The sequence below is a fragment of the Anas platyrhynchos genome, chromosome Z (assembly GCF_047663525.1).
Source record: "Anas platyrhynchos isolate ZD024472 breed Pekin duck chromosome Z, IASCAAS_PekinDuck_T2T, whole genome shotgun sequence".
Classification (NCBI taxonomy): domain Eukaryota; kingdom Metazoa; phylum Chordata; class Aves; order Anseriformes; family Anatidae; genus Anas; species Anas platyrhynchos.
This window is the reverse complement of record NC_092621.1, coordinates 24,867,131-24,889,371: the sequence shown is the minus strand read 5'-3', so window position 1 is coordinate 24,889,371 and position 22,241 is coordinate 24,867,131. Positions and strand designations below refer to the sequence as shown.

General features: G+C 39.8%; 1 protein-coding gene across 3 annotated transcripts in view; it reads right to left on the bottom strand.

Moving 5' to 3' along the window:
• Window positions 1-12,995, bottom strand: part of LHFPL2 (LHFPL tetraspan subfamily member 2) — a 130,881-nt gene extending 117,886 nt beyond the window's left edge. For 2 of the 3 annotated variants that reach the window (XM_072030724.1, XM_027447123.3), the window contains exon 1: window positions 12,840-12,995. The gene's annotated coding sequence lies outside the window, so the exon portion shown is untranslated. The remainder of the gene's footprint in view (window positions 1-12,839) is intronic. The other variant, XM_072030719.1, reaches the window with a different exon arrangement.
• Between the last annotated feature and the right edge of the window lie 9,246 nt (window positions 12,996-22,241).

The following is a 22,241-nucleotide window of genomic DNA, read 5'->3' as shown; positions in this document are numbered from 1 at the left end:
ACTGCTACACTCAATTTTATCCATGATTATTACAGGAGGAAGGATGGTAGTAAAGACTTAAGAGTATCAATTAATTAATGATCTCCCTTCCATAATCTAACCTCCAGAAAGAATATTTAACAGTTTACTAAAAATAATAATAATAAAAAAATGGACTAGTTACATAAAGATTTGGTGGAAGAATAATTTTTATGGATACAAGGTCTGAGTTCATTGACCAGTCGATGGATTGACTGACAGCAAGATAGAAGGCCTTTTTTGCAATAGTTTCTCAGCTATTTAGCTAAGCTTCTCAGCCTTTAGCAAAAGGCTAAATGAATATACATATATATATTAAAACTATTTCCTTTGGATTATTTTTATATATCATATCCAATGTATGAATCCCTTCAATATATTCCCTGATTCTCTGGCAAAGAACCCTGCATTACTTTTCAGCTAAAGGTAGGTATCTGAACAGTGGCTTCACAATACCTGAGAGACTTCTCAGAGGTATAATTAGTTAATGACATGGTCGAGCCTTCCCCTGTCCATACATGAGAGGTGTTTTAGTGCAGCAGAAAAGCTAGACCACTTTCCAGTCCAAACGGAAGATTTATCTTCCTTTATCAGTTCAGGAATACACAGCTACAATGCTGCTGACTATGATTAAAAGTGTTTGGCACAGCTTTAATAAACTGTCAGAACGGAACTGTATTTGCTGTGTGCAAATACATCATCAGTTCAAACATTTACAAGTATCAGACAATGACATTTGAAGGTACAAATACTTTGGGGGTTTCCTACAGTTTATTCTTAAGGTGGTCATAAAATAACTGTGCTGTAGTAACATTAATTAGCATTCACTCAACATGCAGAGATCAAACAAACTACTACATGCAAACACCCCAACCATAACAAAACAGCACTCACAGCTATTTACAACAAACTTCAATAGTCTCACCTACACAAACCCAAATGTTGCCTCTCAGACCTCTGTGCAGTCCTGCCCTCCCCGCCTCCAAAGCCATGTACTTCAATAAAGCTCATTTCGGTATGTGAAGTGAATGAGTTCTCAACGATTGTACTTCATCAGCATACGTGGGAACAGACTACAAAGGCTCAGGAAGGAACTTCCTAATACCTGCATGATCCTTGCCTTTGTAACCTGGCCTCCACTGCAGCAGCACAGGATAACCTGGGAATTCAGCCACTGCTAACACTGATGGCATACAAAATGTGCTAATACCCAATATGAAAAACTCTCTATGGCAGCATAATCACTGCACAGGCTTTCCCCCTCAGGCAATGTTGCTTTCCCCCATGTCTCAGACTACAGAGAAAAGGAGGATAAAATAGTTTATTTGGTAGCAGAAAGATAGAAGAAACATTCAGATGGTCAGACACGAAGAAACTGGCAGATACAGTCTGGAACAGAAAGTGTTGGTAATTTAACCTTCATTGTCACCTTAGAAAAAACAGCGATAGTGTGTTAGTTTTGTCAATACTTGACAGAACAGTAAAGTATGCATGTGCTGCACATGGCTCCATGTTCATTAATGCCAGATTACCATCTGGTACATCACCATCTGGTACGATCACCATGCAGTAAAAATTCACCCCAGAGCAGGTGTGGACACAATCACTATTCTGTCACATTTGCCAGAGCACAGGATATTGCACTCATGAGGACTTCGCGCCAGCTGCAGTAGGACAAACAATACCTGGCCTGGCATTATCAGTTGTAGATAGACAAACAGTATGTGACATAGCAGAACACCTGCTAGTACAAGATGACTAAAATTTGGATTGACAAGGTATGTTTATGCTACATCTTTGCGTCATGTGGCTACACATTTTTGATGTGCTGGTTAAGTGCTCTTAGGCTATACCACTGAATCTATGATCTAAATCAACCTAGTAAACCAGTGTTTGTAGAAAGGTAAGTTGCACAGCATTCTTCTTCATCTACAGCTCTCTGTCCTGTTCAGAGATACAAGAGATTTCAATCTATTCTCTAACATTGTAGGGAATCTCACATATTTTGTATTCATGTCAGCAGTTATAAACGTACCTGTAATAGAAGGGAAACAGCCTAAGAAATGCAAAACTTCCATAGTAAATAAAAAATTCACACAGCTGTTAGAGAAAATAAATCAGAAAAAATAAGCAAGGACGACAGGCATAGCTGCTTAGATTCCCTAAACGAGACAATATGTATTATCTCATCTGGCAGTTTAGCATGACTGAAATGAAACATAATTTGTAGTTGACGCCAACTGGCAGGAGACATACAAATGTTCATGGTAATTTTTGTGTTTTGTTGAAAATGTACTTCTGTCTTAAATTATAAAGAAAATGAACAGAAGGCTTTTGGTCTACAAAGTACAATATTTGCAGATGCTACTCTGAGCTTTTAACTCACAGAAAAATGTGTCTTGAGTTTTTACAATTTAAAAAGACAAATCTAAAATTATGCCAGGTCAAATCTTCTACCCAGTACCCCTGTCTCCAAAAGCAGCCAAAAGCAGATGTCTGGGGAAGAGGATAAGAATAGTGTAAGCATTTAGTCATACTTTCCCCAAATACTCTCCAGTCTCCAACAATTTGCAGCTCAGCGACTTTCAAAGTCAGAGGTCATGCTTATGTATTTAATAATCCTCTACAGACTTTTTCTTCCATTCATTTTGTCCAGTCTCCCTTCAAATCACTATAAATTTTCAGTATCCACCACATCCTGTAGAGTTACACAAGTTAACGATGTGTGAGTGAAAACAATATTCCTTTTTGCTATTCTGAACCCAACACCTGCTAGTTTCATTGATATGCCCATTATTGTACTAGGAGAAACAATGATCCCTACCAGCCTCAGCATACCATGCATGATTTTATAAAACTATCATTGCCTCTCCAGTTGTCTATTTTCCTCATTAACTTAACTGTTCTTTGTACAGAAGGTGTTAATATCTGCAATTGCCCTTGTAGAACTTCTGTAGTTTTTTCCCAGTTCTACTTGAACCTTCTTGACATGGTGGTCCAGAAATGCAGATAATACCCAAGATGCACCCCCAGGATACAAATGGCAGATTTGTGCTCCGTTCCTTTAGGAAAGAATTACAAAAATTACATTCCTTTTTTTTTGTTTGTTTGTTTTTGTTTTGTTTTTTTCTTGACCTGTGACATACTCACAGAAACATTTATTACAAGTGTATGTTCTTATATCCAAGAGATAACAGTAGCTTAGAAGCCATCACTTTATAAGCAGAAGTCGGTCTGTTTTACAGCACATACTATTTCACTGCCCAGCTACTTGGTCTTACAATGTAGCCCATGCTTGCTACCCTGAATAACAAAACAGTACTTACAAATTCTATCATCTATCATGTCTTCTGAATCACATATGAACAAATGAAAGCCCTGGCAAATGAACAGATAGATCCATGCACATCTACACTGGTAACTTTCCTCTGTTGTGACAACAAACTGTTTATGTCCACCCTTTTTTTTGTGTGTTTTTTTTGTTTGTTTGTTTCTTTCTTTCTTTCTTGCCCATGCAAGAAGTTTTGCTTTTCCCCATGATGATAGCAGCTTGTCTTCCTTACAAACCTTTCTGAAATCTCAGAAACCCAAAAATCAACCCCATCTCTATTATCTATGTGCTTCCAGGTTTATGATGTATTAATTCCCCTTGAAAAATTCATGTTCTCTAATCTCATATTTATGCATGTGTCCACCATGCCTACTCCTTGGTACACACCACACAGACTGCAGGCACACTGGTCTGTGGTTCCCTGAATCTCTCCTGGAATCTGACCAAAACTGCCACACATTTACCATTTTCAGCCTTTTGTTACCAAAACATTTTACAGAAAATGTCACGGCACATTTAGCAATTATTTTATTTCTGAGTCAGTACTTCTGTACCTCCTGTCAACATTTCAGATGGCAACTGACCTTCTAACAAGTGTCCCATGTTAGAGTCCAAGTACTCCCTTGCAGAAACTTCATTTCTTCCACCACAAACAAAAAAAATCAAAACTTAAAATTAGTTTTCTACTATCGCCTCACCTTCCCCAAATATTCTTTTTTATTTCCCAATAATCTATTGGCCCTATGAACTTTTGAGAAGACTTTCTGCTCCTTTACTTATTCCTTAAATTCTTTTTTAACCTGCTTTCTTACAGATAATTAATCTTGCCAGAGTTTGTTCTTTCCGTTTTCCTCTTTCAGGCACAACCTAAACTAAAGAACTAAAGCTACTACCACCAAAACTGTATTTTTCAAAAAGCATTGACTACACAAACGTCTAGCATTAATATTACAAAAATAACTAAGGATAGAGGCCAACAGTTTCTTATGAAAAATGTTATCACCATCGCCTGTAAACTATCTGAAAGACTTGAGCAGAAAGCAGGTTTCTCTCTGAGCATTAACATCTGCATGAACTGCTATTCCCAATCTAAAGGATCATCAGAAGTCTGGTGATTTTTTCATTCCACAGATTCTTCAATACAGATGGCTAATTTAAACCACTTGCTCTACAATGAAAATACTTTATCTTTCTCTATGACATTTCCTTCCATGAAAAGGATAGCTACATTTAGAAAAAAAAGTAGACTTAGCCAAAAACGTCTTTCCTTTTGTAAGGTAGGGTTACCAAAAATATTTGTCCACACCATACAGAAAAATGACCTGAAAAGTAGTGTCATCTTCAGTAAGAGTGCAACATGCAACAGTCAAGCTGAAACAATAAACAATAAAACAAACAGTGAGAATCTCATCTTAAAACACTTGTCCTCAGATGAGGATCTGCCTAAACATGAATAAAAAGTTACAGTGCTGCAAAAACATTATTTCAGCAAATATGAAGAGGATCCCATTCAGTTTTATTCAATGTCATTAAAGCCTCAGGTCATATGGAGTCTTAATTTGGGCAGAAAATTTCAAAATAGATGTGAAGCAATGAAAGACCACCCAAGAAATGCATCTAAGATAACTGGTGTACAAGAAAAACAAAATCCAAAAACAAACACCTCTGAAGTGGAAGAACTGAGCTTAAAGAAAAAGCAGACTACAGCAAAAACACTAAGAAGTAACCCAATAAAAACACTCTATAAGAAAAACAACCGTCTTCTCTCCAAGACATATGTAGGATGGTGTTAAACTACAACAAGAAAGGTATGAATTGGATAACATGAAATGAAAAAATTCCCATGGCAAGATGATGTTAGAGAGATTGCCGTGTCCCTTAAGAACAAGTTACATATAACAGATATAGATGTTCCTAACTTGAAGCAGATGAATGGATTGGATAATTCATAAGTTTTTTTCTATCCCATCTTTTTGTGATCATTTCACAGAATATGACTCACCGAATATCCCAACTTGAAAGAGACCCACAAAGATCATTGAGTCCAACGCATGTCACTACACAGGACTACCTAAGATTACAACCCTGTGTCTGAGAGTATTGTTCAGACACTCCTGAACTCCATCAGCTCAGTGCCGTAACCACTGCCCTGGGGAGCCTGTTCCAGGTTCCTGACCACCCTCGCAATAAAGAACCTTTTCCTAATATCCAGCCTGAACCTTCTTTGTTGTAGCTCCGTGCCATTCCCTTGGGTCTTATCGCTCTAGACACTTCACCATTTTGTTAACCTCCTTTGGAAGCTCCCTAATAGTTTTTATGCCCTTCTTATAGTGTGGTGCCCAAAACTGCATGCAGTGCTTGAGGTGAGGCTGCACCAGCACAAGAGCAAAGCACAACAATCACTTCCCTCATCATTTGCTTGGGACTTGAATCAGAATCTCTTCTGTCCAGTGATGACAAACAAAGTTACAGGGCTACCTTGGAAAGACACGGTTACAAGCAGCCTGCTCATACACAAGCTTTTTTCATCCAGACCCTCTCCCTGGCCGTATCCAAGAAGCTTGTGGAAAGAAAGGAAGTCTAGGAGCACCCAAAAGCTGGATGAATTGTGCCAAATGCATGGGCTTCTTTTCTCTAACCTTCTCCAGATATCCCTCAAACACGCATTGGAAGCAGATGCATGCTGTGCACGTGGGCGTGTGCAAGAGTGCTGATGCATCCTGAAAGTAACAGACTGTGTGTTCACTGCGCAATGCATGCAATATGAAACAGCAAAACTACATAAATTATGCTGATATGGGCTAGTCAAGCATCAAAGAATTAGAGCATTCCTAATGCTCTGTTTTAGTTTGGACTTCTACCCTTTCACGTTAACATGTCCCATTCTTGCACTGAGCAAACTCAAGAGACTGGATATTTCTGTTCTCCAAATTTGGCTGCGATAAAAGGCAAGCTCTAATTCAAGCTGTCAGGCCTGTCATGGAATGTGGTCTGGGTCACTTAGATATAAAGATTGGTTGAAGGTAATTACACTGATTTTATGCAGTCATGATCATGACTAATGACTGAATAAACATGTATGCTCAACACAAGCCTCATGCACATTTCTGAAAACTGGCTACCTCTGCTCAATTATCTAGTATCTCAACAGAGCAATCAGCTGGTCAGTCTGTGGAAAATCTTGCACTCCAGCTGTCATGTACTATGTCTATTAGTAGCTTAAAGAAAACCTAAAACAGAGAGAAAAATGAGATCTCAGTTAACTCTTGAAAGGTAAGCCATAGCAGAGCACCACTATCATGAGAAAAATCAATGCACAGAGGGAACAGGGAGAGGACATTGCATTAAACTTTGTATTGAGCATAAAACTATAACCTCACTATCATGCCAAACTTGGCCCACTACTTCATGTTGAACTCACAAGTTAAAATGATTTCTTAAAAGCACAGAAACAAGTCCTCAAATGACTGAATTTAAATTAACATACATGCAACCAATTTCAACATATAAAAAGGTACATAAAAAATAAGATTAAAATATTTAGACTAGAACTTACATTTGAAATTTCCATTTAAGTGCTCTAATTTCTAACCACAATTTTCTTCTAAACTTTAAATTACCCAGACCCACCTGTGCAGAATGATGGTCAGGTTTTATCAGGTGTCTCATCTGCAACACAGCTGCAATTACTAAAATTGTCACATTGAGCACACATACTTCCTGTCTTATTTTGTGAAATAAATTAGATCAATAGAAGGCTGAAGTTGATAATTCGCTTAAGATGCTCTCCACTGATTACAAGCACTATTCAATGCACACAATTTATAAATAGTGAACAGTTGTACAGAAAACGCTGTTCTTTGTGTGCAAAGAGCTTTCTTGAGACATTCCATAGAAATCTTGTTTCAGTAAACTTGCAGTGGTTTTAACACTGCTGGGCAGCTGAACTCTACCACAGCCACTCTCTCACTCCCCCTCCTCAAAGGGTAAGGGGGAGAAGGGGCTCAAGGTTTGAGATAAAAGGCAAGCAACAGGAATACTTACCCATCACTTACCCATAATCCTCACAGGTAAAATAGACTCAGCATAGGGAGATTACATTTATTGCCTATCTCTGGCAGACTACAACAGTGAGAAACTAAAAGCAAATTAAAAAGACTTTCTCCCATCCACCCTCTTTCAAATTTCCCCCCTCCAAGTGATGCAGGGGAATTGGGACTGCGGTCAGGCCCCGGTGCTTTGTCTCTTCGGTCATGGTCTCTCTGTGCCCCTGCTCCACACGGGGTCCCTCCCACAGTGTGGGGTCCCTCCTGAACTGAGCCTGCAGGGGCTGCCCACAGGCAGCAGCTCTCCAAGCACTGCAACCACATAGCACACAGGCCGCAGGGGAACTGCTGCTGCCTGCCTGCAGCACCTCCTGCCCTCCTGCTGCACTCACCTGGGGGGCTGCAGGGCTGCTCCTCACTACTATCTCTCTCCAGGCTGCTGTTCCCCAGCAGTTTTTTTCTTTTCTTTTTTCTTTAATCTCCTCTCCCAGAGGCCCAACCAGCATCACTCATGGCTTGGCTCTGTCCAGCAGTGGGTCACTTTCGGAGCCATCTGGAGCTGGCTCTGATCTGACATGGGGCAGCTGCTGGGCTCTGCTCACTGAAGCCACCCCTGCAACACCCCTGCTAAAAAACCCTTGCCATGTAAACCCAATATAAAGCTCCAGACATCTGACAGACTGAACTCTCATTTGCAGCACTTTGTCTTTTACACATGCTTTACTGCAAAAACAGTAACTATGTTTACAACACTACATATATATTACTTGTTTCAGGGGAAAAAAAAAAAAGACTAAATGTAAAATTACTCTTTTTCATAGCTTTCTCTCCACAAAATTTGTTTGCACAGGAGATATCAAAGGAAAACACATGTTCTAAGCTACCAGCAGAAGAGCACACAACCATTAAAATAAAGCTTCTCTCAAATGTATTTGAAAGCATATAAACCCAGTGCATTAGCACCACCACACACTCTAGTAAAGAGGTCAGTTTCTGAGAAAGAAGGCTCAGTGCAAACTCTGAAAAAAGTGTTTACAATGATCCCAGATGTAAGCCTTGCAAACTGCAATTCACTGACCTATGTAAACTTATTTGGTTTTCAAATAATCTTCTGGTAAATACCATTGCAAAATCTATAAACACAGATGGCACCAACTGGCACCCTATCTGCAGTCTCAACAGAAGATCAAATACACAGCCTGAATTTATCCTCCCACATCACAGGTGATTCTTTCCAAACAGGTTTATGGGATTACAACTAGAAACTGAATGAAGGAAGTTGTGCCACAGCTATCCATAGTCCCTGCTACCTTGCGAAGTTACACTCCTTGAATGAAACTACTTTAAAACCTGAATGGCCTTTAACAAACCACTGCAACATTTCAGTTCAGATGACATTCAAGTTATAATTGCTAAAATTAACATGTTCACACTTTCTATTAGCAGTAAACTGAAAATAATTATCCTAAAGCAACATAACATACAAGTCTACTTTGGATCCAAAAAACTCTTGCAAGATGAAAAGGCCAATGACACACAATAAAATTTTAAAATAAATATCAATTGTACTAGTTAAAGCCCATTAAATGATTTTATCTACAAAACTTACTATTATTCATCTAGAACAAAGCAGCAGCATGCTGGTGAATTGTCATAAATGATGCATGAGAGAACATACAAAACATGCAATGTCAGATGTTTGCATAATGAAGGCCAATTAATGAACTCTAATGCTAATTCAAAACCAAAACATTTTCACATATAAGATTACACATACCATGTATATAACATGGATTTAACTATATCTCTATTCTTTAAAATGACAGTATTAAGGCAATATAACTTGAAATGTGACACTGACACCAATGACAAAGAAAGCCATACAGCTGCTTTGGCAAATTTTTTTCGTTAATCTTTTCTTCAAGAAGCAAAAATGATCTGAAAACCAATTTAAAGTACAGTTTCCTTCTGTGTTGGGGTTCAGTTGTAACTTAGTCATCTCAGATGGTTGCAACGCTATACATTGTTTTCTCCAAGACATTTTTTTTCTCTTTTGACAGCATTTCAGAGTTTCCATGCTTTCACCAGAGGCCCTCAACCCTTAAAAAAAAAAACAAAACATGCAAACAAAAAATATTTAAACTGATGCAAATAAGAAATGTTTCAAGGAACAAATATTGTTTCAGCACTCTGCCCACACAGCTATGTTTAAATGTTCTGGATTCTCCCTTGAAGAGCTCACACCTAATTTGACCACAGAGCTCCAAATTGAAAGTTTTTGTATGATTGTGAGGACCAGGAGACAAGGAAAAATGGAGAAATTAATCTTTACCAACAGACTGATTTATTTATGTTTTACATTTACAGGATTCTAGTGATCATGTCAACAGCACAGCTGTCTCTAATTATCTTCTACTGTGATTTATTGTGCTTGGTCATGGAAAAGGTAATTTGTTCAAGTGCTACATGTATTCCCTAAGTTCAGAATTTCAGGTATATTCCTGATCTGCTCACACAGATTGGTTGCATTTGCAGCCACTTCCTTGAGTTTTGCAGCAAATTAATGCCTTAATTATTTTTTCATTATGGATTTATTTTCTTTGGAGCTACTTTCCACAAAACCTTCTCCTAGAAAAATACTTCTAGAAAAATTGATTATTTTATTCTCTGATTAACTGGTGTTAAAATGCTCATCTGTGATCTATGTCTGACCTCCTAAAGTCTGAACCTACGGAGAAAATAAGACAATTAAGAAAAATCCCAGATCAGCGGTAAAGTATTTTCCGAAATGCATTAACTATGCTCAACAACGTAACATGAAAATGACTGAAATTATTTAATTAGAAGATTGTTTAAAAATAAAATAATAGAACTCCTATAGCTTTCAGAGCCATGAAGGTGTATTTACATACCTCCCAAGCAATGTAAACAGACAAATAATAACAACACTAGTTTTTTCCTTGTCTTTACTAAGGCCGTAAATTCAATTTAATTCCATTTCATCTGTAAGTGCCACAATGATTTTGGAATAACACACCCTTTTAGTTCTGCATTTACAGGTAAGATTTTAGACACTACAACCTGGGAGAATTCTATCAATTTTTGTGAAAACTGGAAAATCAGAAGTTGGAAACGGCCCAGTCAAAACTTACCAGACTTGTCAACTACAATCACATCAGCAATTTCCTCTGTATCAAAGAAAGGGCTCTGACAACTGGTAATACCTTCCAGCCACTGACCGCCTCTGTCCTCACTCCCAAGCCAGTTAAAAATGCTGATACCCCACACAATTTATCCCCTCGGCAGAAAGGAGTGAAATGGGAACAGTTGTGGGTGAAGGGAGGCATGGAAAGCGGAGAAGAAAGGGGAAAAAAGGCAAGATATGGGGAGAGCTCCCATTGATGGGGAGGCAGGAATGGGGGCACAACAGCTTCTCACTCTTGCGCTGTAACAAGTTGGCTTGAAGGAAGAAAGTCCTACAAACTGGTAGGTTCACCTGGTTCACCTACCATGGAGAACCAGGAGCTTACTTCAGGCAAGGGATGGATTAAGTCAGCTAAGAGCTTCCACCCCATGTTCAGTGCAGCCTCCACTAACAAACACTGCTTTGCTTTCACTGGGGAGCCATCCAACTGGTACTGAGCGTGTCTAACACAGGAGAAACTTGTGGAAATACAAAGCTTGATGAATAGTCATTGTGTTCTTCAGATCACTCAGAAAAATCATGAATCCTACTTTCCATCTAATGATTATTTTAAAAACACTGCTTACAACACTGCAGTATACAAAACAAGACACTGGGTTTTTTGCCTGGTGCCAGCTACAGGATGACCCGCAGCCTAGCAAGGCTCTTCCAGGCTGTGCAGTGACCTACAGTACTTCATCTGTCACAGCTCTGCTGGAGTACACAGCACCACAAGCACTATGCACAACTACAGGCTAAAACACAAAAATGGACCACAGCAATTACTGGCTTCCTTTCAGCCTTTGCTTTCCATACTCCCAACCCAAGCTTGCCAGCACAGCACAATCAAGAGCAACTTAGGTGATGTGGAGGAACATGCCTTGATTGAGTAGGAAGAAAAGGAATATCATGTTCTTGTGCAGAAATCCTGTGTCCAGTCACAGTAAATAATGTTATTAAAAACAATCAACCCACTACTGTTACTTGCCCAATATGTGGGTACATCTTCACCCAAGCACGTCCCAGAATGCTTAACAGAAACAATGATTAACTAATAAATAAATAAATAAATAAACAAACACAGATAAAATGAGCAATTTCCTAAGTACTGATTAAAAACACCCTATGACCAAGACAGAAAAAACTTGTGAAGAAAGCAGAGATGTAAGTAAAGCTGTAGTGGTTGCAGTTAGCCTACACAATGAAAATCAAGTAACAGTGCCATGAAACTGTGTCTGAGATAAAACGCTTTCATTAGCAATGGCCGTGACTGAGTAGATGCAGATAACCTGCATCTAACAATGGCTGGAAAAAAAAATGTAAAAGATGCCAGAGATTAATTAGGATTATGCCTTTGTAGCATGTTTTATTCAGAGGAATAAACGGGAGTATTGATTTAGTGTCACTGACGGTTTCTAATAAACCACTCTTTGTGCACAGCAGATATTTAGGCCTCGGTGAGTTACAGTTCTGTGAGGTTTCCCCGACCAAAAGCCAACCTTCCCCTTGAAAAAAACAGGGCTTCTGCAGGTGTGAGCTTGTACAGCCAGAACCCAGAGCGGGACTGGGATGGAGCTGACAGTAAGATATCTGTAATGGTGCCTAGGAATGTTTTCCTAAGGACGCCAAACCTTTTAATTAACATATATAACATTTTCTTCCAGATGAGGTCAGCCGGAGCTTTTCATTGTCTCGGTTATTCCCCGTAACGCATCTCTCAGCGGGATCTGTGCATCCGCAGCGTCTCACACGCTCGCTTCTGGCACAGCACAAGCTCTCCGGGATGGGGCAGCCCAGCCACGCTGCCACCACAGCTGCCGGCAGGACGGGCACTTGCCGGGACACAGCGCTGGCACACCCGCACCTCCCAAACCCCGGCGCCGAGCCAGCAGCCCTCTACCGACACTCGCGCCGTGCGCCCCTCTCCCTGCCCCGCAGGACCCCAGGGAACAAACCGCCCCCAGACCCCTCAACAAGCATCGCCCTGGGGGGGGCGAGGGGACGAAAAAAAAGCCGCACGGGGGTGGGGTGAGCAAGGCGCCGGCACCATCCCCAGCTCCCCTTCCCCTTCCCCGCAGCGCCGGCGCCCTCCCGGAGCTCTCCGCCTCCATCCCCGTCGCCGCCTCGGCGCCGTGCCCGCGGCCCCGGGCGCTCTCCCGGGGGCACGGAAAGGGAGCACTGCCAGCGCCCCGCTCCCTCCTTCCCTGCTTCCCTCCCTCTTTGCTTCCTTCCTTCCCTCCCTCCTCCTCCTCCGCCTCACCTCGGCCGGGCAGCGCCCGCTCCCCGGCGGCTCCTCCGCGCTGCGGCCCCGCCGCCACCATGCGCCGAGGGAGGAAGGTTTGGGATCCCGGCGAGCGCCGACCCGGCCGCCCCCAGCCGGAGGGAGGGAGCCGAGGCGAGGGGAGGGACGCGGCGGCTCTGCCCTGCCCACCACCGGCCCCTCCACCGGCAGCCGGGGGGCGCCGCCGGGCGCACCGTGACCGCGGGTGCCCCGTGGGGTTGCCGGGGGGTTCGCCAAATGGTCGGCCGTGGTCCGCCGGCAGCTTGTTAGCTTACCGACGAATTATCTGTAAATCTGCTATTTTCATTATTTCCCTCCTCCCCCCCCCGAATCTTTTCCCCCTCAAAACTAATCGTTGTCACTCCATCTCCCTTACAAATCCCAGTTAACATTCTTCCAGTTCCAAAAAAGCACCCCGACAACACAGGCTTTTCAAGAAGTCTGAGATTTTTAAAGTGCTGTAAGACGTCTAGTCCTGTGTCTAAGAGCAGCGATCCGCAAATATCTGCAGAGAAAATTACGGTTTGGGCTCGGGCATGTCTCCACGTGCCGGTGCTACTCCCTGCTCTTCTGCCCTCATGTAACGTGCTGGTAGCTGCAAGTGGGCGACAGGTGTATAACTTCACGTAGCTCTTCTCAAAGTCAGCTCCACTTGCTAGATTGGAACTGGCAGTTGCAGAAGGTAAGCCAGCCATTACACGGGTAAATAAAATAAATCACCCCAGGTATCTCCAGGCATAAACAAACTGCAACACCAACGAAAAACTCGATTTGCTGCAGCTAATTCTGCTCTCCTTCTGGGGAAAAGCAAGCTCTCCTTTCACAGCTATCGGAGCGCTATCTTCCTTGAACAGTGCATTTGCTGGAATTTGTGTTGCTGCGCTGCTCTTCCACCCTGACAGCACAGGGGGGGATGTATGAGGGCTGGGGCAGCCTGGGGCCATGAGGTCTTCATCAGGCCTGTGCAGAGGCACAGTGCATCTGACTGGGTCCAGTCATGGGCCTGTGCCTTTTTAATTAGTGCCTGCTTCTCAGAAAGCCAACAGCCAGTTAGCATTTTCCTGAGTGTGTGTAGGTTGAGGAAGAAGAAACAAACACAAATAAACAAGAACAATGTTCACGTAGCAGAGATATTACAAACATATACAGGTATTTACATTTAGGAAAATGGAGCTTATGCTTTCATGCCTATGTTTATCTTCCAAACTTTACTTGCATTACTTTTCCCCTTTCTTTCTGAAGGAGTCATCAACTGCAACATTCTAACAAACTTGTATTAAGTATATTTTATCTTGTTACTATTAAAGACTCAGAACATTCATTTTTAACAAAATAAGGGTGTCTTTGTAAAGCTGAACTCTCTGTGACCTCTGAGAGTAGCTACTTTAACATACAATAGGAGACAACTCAATAGGCCTGTCCAAAAATAAACATCTGTTTAAAGAATATTTTTACCCTAGAGACTTCAAACAAACAGAGCAGTTACAATGTTATTTGATAATACAAAATGAATGTAATAGATGTATTGATTCCCAAAAGCTATAATGCATTTTGCATTCCAGCCTTTGAGTACACTTTGAGCTGCTCTCTGCGATAGATGTTTCTACCACTTCTGGATCAGAGTGTTTTCCCAGACAGATAAAAGACCCACGCCATTTCAAAAGGATGTGTTAGAGCTGTGAGAGTCCATCAATAACATCAAACAGGGGAGTATAAAAACAGCATTGCAAATACTCTTGTAGCAAAGATCAGGTTTCTTACTGATCACTAAACATCTATTAACTCCTAAAAAGATAAAGTGATTGCCTGTTTATCTAGTTAAGACTACCTATAATGAAAGGAAATAATTATTGTCATCCCTGTTGTATCAATTTATGAAGTTCTCTGTGCTTATAAAGACAGGCACCTGTGTGTGCCCAAACCACCTAAGAGTTTCAGTGTGATTTACAGAAGGGATAAGGAGTGATGTGCTGGCTGTTGTGGTGGTGGATCCAGTGGTGCTAGCAGCCTTTTCTTCTAACTCAGTATTTGGAAAAGAAAGGGAAGACAGACACTCCTGACTGAGTCTCCACAAGTAGGTCAGGGTTCAGACACACTTTAATGCAGTGTCCTCTCCTGGCTAAATGGAGACAGCTTCCTTGTGGAATGTGGTACCTGACAAGTGTAGCTTACAACAATCCAAAAAGCATGAAACCTCATGCTAGCAGTATCCCAGAGGAAATGTTCAAACAAGCTACTCAAAAATACCCATTAGGAGAAGTTATGCAGCCCTGCTGTCAGCTAGTGCCCATGTGCAGGCTCAGCAATCGGATATGTAATTACTTACAGGAATGGTGGCACCCGATCTTAAGAAAACAGTAACCCATCCAAAGAGCAACCATGGCTATGAACATTTTAATTTCGGCTGTCAGACAGCCTGGTCCCACGGGGTGCTGTCTGGTCATCAGCAGTGATCATTACACTTAGCTTTTACCACACTGCCCTGAGTGGAGAAACCTTTGCAGCAAGCTGGGTCTCAGACTGTGAGGCTGACTGAGCCTGGTGTTTAGGACAACAGCCAGCAGCAGGCAGGTTTCACCAGTAGGTAGGAACAAGAACTCCAAAAACACCCTAGGGCTGGGCTGCACTAAGTGCCAGCATGGCCAGAGGGGCCAGCAGGTCCACAGGAGCATCTGACATGCGTAGCATCTAGTACAGCCTTCCTTGCCTTCCCCGTGGACATGAGACCTCCCTCCCAGGATGGTACAGAGCTCAGAAATTTGTCCAGGTATTTCTGTATAGGTGTCAAAACACCCAAAGCAAGTGGGCTGGCAGTATTAACAAGGCATGCACAGGACCAGCTGTTGATGCACAAAGTGTATTAATACTTGTACAGGTGTAACTCCAGCATGTGAACTGGTGAGAGAGACCTACAGCAAGACATAGGCCAGCAAACAAGTATCCAGAAGCAGGCCTACAGAGTTTATCCCTACCACCAAGGTCTGGGACTCTGACAGATCTAACCATACCACACTATTTTATTTTTAGTTTGAAAAGGTTATTTATTGGAGTTGGTATGAGGAACTTGTTAATTCCTTCTATCAAAGCACTGATGTATTAGCACTACTGAATTACAATATTGTCTTTGATGTGCAGATCTAAACATTTTATTTTGGTTATCTGAAACCCAGCACAAACAAATAATTCATCACCAGAACTTAACACATATGCATTATACAAACAGGAAACTGAGACGTCAAACAAGCACACTTTGGATTAAGTAATATATTAGATGGAAAAGTTGATATAATGTTTTTTCCTCTTGCTTATACATGTAGATCTTCCCAACTATTAACTTCATAGGCATTCTGGAGAAGAGGAGGCTGAGGAAAGACCTCATCGCAGTCTACAACTTCCTCGTAAGGGGGTGTCGAGAGGCAGGAGACCTTTTCTCCATTAACACCAGTGACAGGACCCGCGGGAACGGGGTTAAGCTGAGGCAGGGGAAGTTTAGGCTTGACATCAGGAGGGGGCTCTTCACAGAGAGGGTGGTTGCACACTGGAACAGGCTCCCCAGGGAAGTGGTCACTGCACCGAGCCTGTCTGAATTTAAGAAGAGATTGGACTGTGCACTTAGTCACATGGTCTGAACTTTTGGGTAGACCTGTGCGGTGTCAAGAGTTGGACTTGATGATCCTTAAGGGTCCCTTCCAACTCAGGATATTCTATGATTCTATGATTCTATGATTCATTTGTTTAGACAGTTTTTCTCCCTAAATATCGGTTTGCTTATAACCCCAGATAGTAATACCTGACATCATTCTGACTGGTCTATTTAAATTCTCCACAGACTGTTAGAACGAAGGATTATTTCATCCTGAAATTTCCTGAAATTCACCTGAACAAATACAGGCTTGGATGTGGCCCAAAAACATTCTCTGAAGGTTATAAGAATAGAACATAGACAGGGCAGACAAAACAGGATAGCAGAAAGTACAACCGAAGAGGCTATTACATCCAAATAACTAGCAAATAGCACATAGGTTGGAAAGCAGAATGGACACACTTTGGCTCAGAATGAAGCTCCGTGAATAGTCACTGGAAACTATTAGAAATTCTGGAGAAGATACAAAAATGTCTGTATGTTGCCTACAAAAAGCTAAAAAAGAACAAAGGGAATATCATGCACACACACTAGAATTAGAAATGTTAAACAGCAAATCAATTTTAAACCTATAATCTTTAGAAACATGCATATTATATGTACTCCCTAATTTTATTTAGTTTCCTTTCTTTCTTTTTTTTTTTTTTTTTTCCCCAGTGGCTGTTGTTCCAAAACCTTATCACTGTGGGAGACTGGAATAAATTGGAATATGGTCTGACTATAGGAACATACAGTAAATAATTTTGTGCAAGGAACATAATGATCAATGGTTGGAAGAAAAATGTTACAAACTGAACTAGTCTGGAGAACTCAGATGTGAATAGAAAATGAGGAGTTAAAGAGACAAAAAATGGTGGGAACTACAAGAAAGAGATGACCCAACACTGGAAGAGTTGAGAAGTCAGAGGGAACAGAGTGAGGGTAAGGGTGTCATTTTGCTGTGATTTGTTTATTCTTCTCCCCTGAAGTAAAATAAAATAGAAGACATCAGCTGAGAAAGATCTCAAAGAAAATGCATCTTTCTCATGTAATACTTATTTTTGTTTACAGCTTCAGAAATCTCAGTTCCTGTTAGCACTTAGTTTTGACATTTAATTTTTCAGTATTTCATTCCTCTAGTGTCAACCAGCATATGGTGTTGTAGAAAAGAATCTGAACGCTCTATTCTGTAACCAGTGACAGTAGGGCCAAAAGAAAAAGGAAAAAAAAAAATAAAAGAGAGAGAGAGAGAAAAAAGAAAAAAAAAAAAGAAGACATTTAAAGTGTTTGAGTTTGGGAAACCCATCTGTTATAACTTGTTTTACTATAGCTTGCAGGAACCTTGGTCATGGATCAGACTCACATTGTAGTATAAACACAAACTGAAATGATGGCCTGCTGGCCAGAAATATCTTACACTCTAAGCAAATCAGACAAAAACTCCAATGCCCAGACACAGGCAAACAGAAGGATGTTAAGAATTAAATAACAATAAAAACTACTAATCAGCATTTTTAGCAAATGTATCAATGTGGGGAAAAAAAAAAAAAGCTTCTACTCTCATCCTGGGTCGTTTGTAATACAGTGGACATTTTGGTAAAGATGAGAAGAGCCTGTGGTTAAGCTGGTAAGGACATTCAAAATCAGCACCTTGTGTTGAAGTTAATAAAAAAAAAGGGGGGGGGGTTGTTAACCTGAATGGATAACAGCAGTATCATATGGAATCTATCAAGTTCAGAGAAAAGGAATTTATACTTCAGGCACAAAATTAAGTTTCTGTTAGAATTTTAGCCATGTATAGTCAGAAAACATCCTATCTCAAAGATACCATACAAAATCAGCGTACAATATTCGGACTGTCTGCGTGTGAAGACCTAAGGAGAGATCTGTGCTGTGTGGCAGAAAACACGGAGATGTTGTCTGCAGATAGAGTGGAAATGGGAGGAAGGCTTGGAAGGAAAGCCTGGGAGCTGCCTTTAACTGTTCTGATTTTGAGTTGGTGGCTTACCTCCAAAATATCCAGAGATATAAGTTGAGATTTTTGTCTCTAGACAAAAGAGAAGGAAGTCTGGGGCAACTCTATACACCCTCACATTAGGAAAGTTAGTTTAATTATGTGGAAATTGTTTTGATACCAGAAACAAGTAAAACAGATGAAGGACTTAGAGCTTTCCTGGGAGAATTATGAAGATAATACTCTGAGACATGGAGCATACAAGGCAGCACCGTGCATTGATTAAAATAAAAATAAATTGAAGAATAAGGTCAGTTAAATGAAGTCCCTCATAAATTGAGACAGACGTTTAAGAAGAAGGCAACAAGAGAGAAAACAAAGGCCTTTGGTAGTTATCTGTTGGCCCTGGTTGAATATTCTGAGGGCTCACATTCCAGTTTCTGAAACAAGCTCAGAGTTTTGGGGACAGTAGTTGTTAAAATAATTTGGGACTCAGAAAGTGTGGTACAGGCAGGAATCCACCACTGTATTTTAAGGAGGTTGTAATTGAATGCAGACACTCAGGCTCACTGAAGGGATCCAGATTTATCACTGTGTCTAATCTGTATTTTTGAAACACATATTATTGTAAGAAGTATGAAAAAAAGCTGTCTAGCCAAATAAATGTTGCCTGACACAACAGCAGTAACAGCTGCTTTATCTCCTTTCCCATAATTTGGGGGTCTATGACAGAATATTTTTAAGTGCGCTCTGAGGCAGTAATTCATGGGAATTAAAATTAGCAGTATCCTTTCTACTGAACAAACTGAAATATCCATTAGGTATAAATAATTAAAGAGGCTGAGCTTTAAATATGACATTCATCTATTGAAATTCCCACATTAATACCCAGTTATGCTAATCTATTGCTCTTCTAATGTCTTAAAATATCTTTACACGTCCTAAGGAGCACTACAAGAATACATATAAAGTCAAATGATTTAAGAACCTTGAGCATATATACTATGCATATAATAGTTGAAATTACCCTATCAACTCATATATCCAGACCAAAAAAAAAAAGCAGCTCCGATATGTTCTTCAACTACTAGATTATTTATCACTAATGAGGCATTTTCTAGGACTTGGTCCAAAATATCCTACAGTTCTACTGGCCATGTTACAAATTATAAAAGGAAATAGTCTAGTGCTATTTCTAGGACTTATATATCCCAAAATTATTAAATATTTTTCATTCATCAGTGCTAACATCATTGGAAATAGGAAAGCTTTAAAGATTATAACACTGTTTAGTTTTACAAAGTAATTTATGACTTGAAGAAACTGGGAGGATTGGGAGGAAAAGTGACCCAACTATCTGTGTAAATTCAGTAAAAAAGGCTTCTTGTTCCATAACCTAAGTTCTAGAATAAATGTTTGAAATATATTTTCAGAATAAAAATGGACATTCCCATGAGCAATCCTGCCCACAGAAGGATGCAGCCATGAGTCCACCATTACATCTTTCTAAGCTCTGTTTGGACTGGCAGTGAGATGCAGAACTTGTACAAATCCAATTAGTTAATGGGACTGACTACACCCACTGGCAGTTTGTGCTGTTTTTGAGCTAATTTCCAGCCTCACATTCAAGGATGAGTTGTGGATTCCTCACATATTTTGTACTTGTCTGGATGCTCAGGATTTTACACACTCACCGTGACATGGCCAAGATGGAAAAAGACAAAAATGATGATGATGATTGCTTTTTGTTGGATTCCTTTTATTTGTTTTGTTTGTACAGCAGACTATCTCAGTTAGAGTTTCCATGACTTTCACTCCAATAAAGCTATTCTTACAGAAGATATAATGATGTCTTCCAGCGTAGAAGTCTGAACTGATATTCTATTTTCATCTTCCTTACTTGACAGGCATCTGCAATATAGTAACTTATGATGTTTTTGAAATCTTTTTACTTCTTTTCTCATGTGGCTCTAGTTTCACTTTATTTCCTTTTCACAGCTGTATTGAAACCCTTCCTACTTCCGAATATGGATAATATGCAATGATCACATCCATCTCCAAAATGCAACTAGAGAGCAGGCTCTATTTGTTACCTCCGCATTCTGTCAAATCACACTTTAACCTTCCCTTCCCTTCCCTTAGAAGCATTTACTTTATGTTTTAAAGCTTACTGACAGTAAAATCAAACTGGAAAACATGCATGCAAGGACTTTTGCCAAGACTATATATTTTAGTTAAAACAGAACTCTGGAAATAAACAGAAAAAAATATATGCAAAAAGAGTTGTTCTGTGTTTAAATTTGAGCTTCCCAAACTCTTTTTCCATATGCTTGGAGGTTGCCGTAAAATTATTGCAAAATACTCAAGATTCAAAATCTTAACCTTTTAGCATCCAAACCATTTTCATTGAAATTAAGAGAATGTACTTCATTTTCCCCAAAAGTAGTTTGTATACATGTATAATTTGAAACAATAATAATAATAATTTAGACAGTTTTAGATGTTAAGAAACTGCCACAAATATTAATTGAAAATGATAATGTTACAGGTTAGAACAACTCTGTTAAGGAAAAGGACCGCAATGCCATTAACTCATCCTTGTTTTGTGGGGCTAAATCATGTTCATGTTCATGTCCTCACTAGATTAATAATCTGACATGTCAGATTTAAGTGATCCATATGTCCTATGTAGCCTGGGGGCAAACAACAGCACATCATCATTTGGGGATGATTTTTTAAAGTGGAGGATCAAATATAATCAATTTCTTCCAAGTCATATAGACTATACTAGAAGAAAATCTTTGTAAACTAATTAAGAAAATGTCTTTTTAACTTGAATCCTGTATTTTTAATATGGTATGTTTATTGACTCTAGCACTGACTCACACCAAAAGGCTTCTCTTCTGTCAATCACTAATCACAATTAAGTACTTACAGTTAAGAGGATGTGGCAATTTCCCTGTAATGTGGCAAACTACAGCCTATAATGATATTAGCTTCCTTGGGACATGAACATGTGTTCTGACTTTTACAGAAAAAGTAATGTGAGAGTACAAAGAGTTTTGCAAATGATCCTTTAAAAATGCAAAGGCTTTTGTAATGAGAGATTTTATTGGACAGTGCAGCACACAACACTAAAAGAGAGTAGGCCTGAATGTTAGACTTTTTTGCAAATACTATATACTAAATAAACTTGGAAAAATGGACAACAATTTGCTTAAAACTACCTATCAAACCTTCCAAATTTTTTTTTTTGCAAGAAAACATTTAACCTCAGAAGTTGCTCAGAGACCTCAGAGTTGTCTAGGGAAAAAAATTGGGTCAGCATACTTACAGTTATTCTAGTATCTGAAGTTATCAATGGTAAGTATTAAAGTAATGGATTTTTTTTTTTTTTTTTAATAATACTGTAAAGTAAATGCACTAGATTTATTTTTTTATTTTTTATTTAATTTTTTTTTTTACATAACACATTAAAATGTTTATTGTCCTTCACATAGAGCAGAGCGGTGCATGAATTTCGTTTGAAAATACCATGCATTTTCATTTTAAAAAATGGCATTTCTATAAGGAATCCTTTAACTTTGTATATTTTCATTTCATAGTAGCTTGCTTTTGTTAGTAAGCCACAAAACACTCATTGTTTTGTTTTTACATTCCATCTAATTGAGCTTTCTGATTTTAGCAATCAAATGCCGTGCTGACCAGAATGCTGGCTATAACAAACTTTCTAAACAATTTTAATGACTGATTAAGCCCTGCTGAAGGATCCCAATAATTAAGATTTATGGTATTTCCCTGTACA